Raw genomic sequence first — 4,627 nt, 5'->3', positions numbered from 1 at the left:
CATTGCGCCTTTAAAGTAAGAAAATAAAAGCATGTCCGGACACAAGATTGAATGGCATTGGCAATTGCTTCCCCAAGTTGAGTAGTTCGGGGAAACTAGACTTAGCTAAAGTACGTGGCTCTCTACGAGGTGGCATGATTTTGACAGAAGACATCAAAATAATTAGAATACTCACAAAATATGCAGGATTGCCAAACCTAGGCTCTGATACTAAACTGACACACCCCGATCCAAATCGAGGCGTGCTGGTCGTCACTTGAGGGTGACATAGCCATGTGCGTGGTGCGAAAGTGATAGTGATATGAAAGTGAGAGTAAACAAAAACCAAACTAACTAATTTACACTATACTAATATATATATAAGTGCGAGAGAAGATATTTAAGTATAGTTACACTTATTCAGAGTGTAGGTAACCTAAGTGCAGTCCAGCAGGTCAAGTACTAATTATACAATACCAGAGAGATGATCCTACATTATTTATAGTCTGTTAGAATCGCCGTCGACTCCTTGTAAGCCACCAACAAGCACGCCTACCTAGAACCTGGGGAGGGCACAAAATAGAAAGTGTGAGCGGGTAAAAACAAAGCTTTTCAAAACCATTTCTCTTTCTAAAAGTAATAACCCCTCGTTGTAAAACCAGTATAATTTCCCAGAAACTAGCATACGTACATATACAGAAACCATACTCGAAAATAGTGAAATCCAGATATATGTTGTGTCAAATATCTCAGCATAATAATTAGGTAAATCAGGTGAAATAAATCAATGTAAAGTGATATGTCAGCCGAATCCACCTAGTGTGGCCTGTACGGCTGAACCTATAGCTCATCAAGTATGCTTGCACACGAGTCGGAACCACCTAGTGTGGTATGTATGACAAGGCTAGGTGTAATAAATACGCTCAAGTGGTACGATCACGTGAAGGCTGTGCGATAAATCGAGGGCCACCTATGAGTCGGAACCACCTATTGTGGTCTGTACGACAGGGCTATGCACCAAACTTGGATCCAAGGTGAGCGTGCAGTGCAGGATGTGAACATCACGTGAAGGACTGTGCCCTGGCCACGGGCGGGAGCACTAACACCAGGGTGCAGGTTTATGAGCTCTAAATGCCTCTATGTATAACCATCATAATGCAACTCACAATCATCAATACATATACTCAATTGGAACTTACATGAGCGTCCGCAGCATCAAATACTAACATACATAACTACTAATGCATATTCTAAAATATAAAACATTTGACATGGCATCTAAAACGCAAAATCATTTAAATCAATTTTCATGGGAAAAACGTAAGGCATATATATATATATATATTGAAAACCAAAAGCCTACTCACTGATATGTGGCAAGGTCATAACCCTCGTATCTTGCCTGACTGCGCTCATCCTCCGGAAACATCTCACCTATATGTGAAACAATTATTTTAACGTTAATTTTAAGTACATAACCAAAACTATATAATAACTTCTCATACGTTGCTCAATTGGGGTGTTTAAATATACCATTGTGGCTTACTCAACACCACGAACATCTTCATATTTTAAGAAAATATTTCCGATGTCTCACGAGCCAGCCAAGGCATGGCCACATGCACCAGCTACGCGTAGGCACGTGCCTGGCACACGGACGAAATCTTTAACGCCGTTAAAGAATATTCCGTTAAATAATAGAATATTCCATTAAATATACCTGACGTCGTTAGGTTTATTCCGTCAAAATTGATGGAATATTCGTCGTCTTCTCTTGTGGTTCGTCGGATTCCGTCGCCTGCCGCCGTCTGTGTCACCGGAAACTGGAAAATCTTTAAACTTTAATATCTCCTTCATTTTTCAACCAAATTTCATGAAACTTATACCAAAATGAAGCTCTGAACGAGTAGAACATATTCTTACCACTTTGAAGACCTAAAATCGATGGAAAATAGTCGGAAAATTCCTTGTAATTTCAGCTAAACCTGAAAAATCCACGTGTAAGATTATCCTAACGTCCAAACTACTTCAAAATTACTCTAACATGCCTGAGAAGCTAGAAAAATACCTTCTTAAGTCTCAAAACTACCTAAAACCTTCGCGATCATGTCGGAGAAAATTGCATTCCTTGCCAAAACTCGGGTATCTCAAGTTCTACCAGTCCTATCCTTAAACCAAGGGTACGACTCAACTCGTGAGGTTGAGGGAAGCATAATAATGCTAACCTTACACTCGATCTGTGAAGTTTTGAAAGGATTTGGGAGCTGTGAGCTCGGGTTGTATGGACAGAGAGAGTTCGAGAAAGTGAGAGAGAACGAAGAAGGAGCATGTGTGTATGTGTGTGCGTGTGTGTCCGGATTGGGCAATTTTTAAATTGCCTCAAATCCTATTGGGTTTCAAGTCTAGGCTCATGCAATTTGGGTCAAAAAACAATCCTCAAATTTTAATTGGACCCAAGAAAATAGGAAGTGAAATAACTAGTTCATTTCCACACTTTCGGGGATAAGATATATTTTAATTCGAGACGGGTCGTCACAATGCAACATCTCAAAGACAACCAACGAAGCACAATATTATCCTCTAGCCACATTGGTCAACGAATCTGATAATGGTAATAACAATCATATCCAACAACATTCCACAATCACTCCAATTAATCAATCCCAAGAAGTAAAGATGCACGATATTAACATTTAACTATGTTAATCAATCAATAAGATCACATATCAATTCACAAAATTTAATAAAGGAATTCTACATAATTCCCTACCTGGATTCCAAGTAATAACATGATAATTCTAATTTATAAACACAACGTCTACTATGAGCAATTCCTATTCACTCGAATCTAGGGTCGGACTAACCTTATGGAAATGAGCAAGAGTAGGAATTCTGAACCACTCAACATAATCCAACTAAAATATGATCACCTATCGAAATGTACCAAGTACAACTAATCCTCATCACCCCTAGGATGCATATGGTCCCCCATTGCGGATATACTAAGCAAAACAATAGGCATAATCTAATCGTGCATACAGTGTTCACCCATCGCGGATATACCAAACATGACCATCCATATACCACTGTTGCATGGTGTAGTTAGACCAACACACAACCTCCTTACCCTATCTCAACCCCTACGACTTACAACGTAATCGCCTGCACTATCAATTTCTTATGACCAATAACTAACATGTCACAAAAGTATACAAGTTCTACAAAATACTTCTAATAGGATTATAGGCTTACATTGTCATAATAGATACCATACATGTCATCCATATTATCAAGAAGAAAAATACACATCTATATCACAATAAGGCGTCCCATACACATAAACTGAGGTATGTATTACCTGGGATAGCTCACTAACCAATATAGGCTCACTAAGCCCTACTTAGTCTATAGTAATACTAATTTTAGTATTCAAGAACGATTAAGAACATTTTGATCAAAATCAAACCTAGTAGATCAATCAGGAAGATCCGCCCACCGGGTTTCCAATCCATAAGTTCCTAAGGTCCTCAAATATTACGTATATTAAAGTTTGGTAATGATCTAACGGTTGGATCATCGATTGTTAGAATGATTAAGTGGCGGCCTCTACAAAAATATGTCCAAATGATAGGATTTCGTCAATTAGATGTCACATATGGATTTGGGGTATCGAATTTAGCCTAGAAAGACAAAGTTGGGCCACTGGCCACATGCTGCTGCATGTGGCGGTTTCTTACGAATGGAAACCCAATTTTCTGACTAATTTCAAAAATTACCAAATTTTATAGACATGTTGAGTAATCTAGGGGAATAATTCTCATACCTAGGCCGAAGTCCAATTTCATCGGGAAACGCCTGAAAACCACATCGATCCGTCAGGAACCCTAAAAATGGGTGCTCTCGATTCATCGCCAAAACGAGCTCCGACACCTCATCCAATGCTTGGGCCTTGCTCCTAGGGTTAAGGGGAATCTATTGGTGATGGTGATCAACGGTAATCGTTGTCGAAATCACCAGAAAAAGGGAAAACTCACCGGACAAACCGGAACTTTGTGGCTTCGATTTGTAAAATTGGGTTAAGAATTTAGAAATCTAACACCACAGAGATGTTAGGCTCGTCGAGAGCTTTCCATAGACACTGAAACCACCTCGAACGGAGGACATGAAATAGGGTTAGGTGGAGAAACCGGGTTGGCTAGTTCTCTCCTCCTCCTTTCCCTCATTTCCCCTCATTTCTTCCTTTTTGATTGGTCACTCTCCCTCATTTTCTCTCCCGCAACTCTCTCTTTTTTCCCCTCTCTCCTACTACTATCTAGCAGCATCTAATTTTTTTTTAACAACTAAAAAGTCTCTAATTTCTTCGTTTCAACTCCGATTTGGGAATAGTTTTCGCCTACCCAGTTTCTCCACTTATACTTAGTGTGACCTCATAAAGTCCAGGGATTTTTAATGATTACTGACCAAAATTAAAACTTCGTAATTAGTTTAATTAAAATCCAAAATTTAATAAAATTTAATATAAATTCCAGAAAATAATATAAAATCTTGTTAATACAAATACATAGTTTACAATACTGAAATCCAGGAACAAGATTTCACATTCTTCCCCCCTTATAAAATTTCATCCTCGAAACTTTCAGTATCAATT

General features: G+C 38.7%; 1 long non-coding RNA gene across 1 annotated transcript; it reads right to left on the bottom strand.

Moving 5' to 3' along the window:
• Positions 1-405: 405 nt before the first annotated feature.
• LOC139197900 (uncharacterized) lies at positions 406-4,127 on the bottom strand. The gene is made up of 5 exons (XR_011583280.1): positions 3,803-4,127; positions 1,903-1,964; positions 1,700-1,802; positions 1,347-1,413; positions 406-542 (listed from the first exon to the last, which is right to left on the bottom strand). It is a non-coding gene; the product is annotated as an uncharacterized lncRNA (long non-coding RNA).
• Positions 4,128-4,627: the final 500 nt, after the last annotated feature.

The sequence above is a fragment of the Malus domestica genome, chromosome 07 (assembly GCF_042453785.1).
Source record: "Malus domestica chromosome 07, GDT2T_hap1".
NCBI lineage: Eukaryota > Viridiplantae > Streptophyta > Magnoliopsida > Rosales > Rosaceae > Malus > Malus domestica.
Note: the sequence above shows the minus strand (reverse complement) of the source record. Positions and strands in the feature narration are given on the sequence as shown.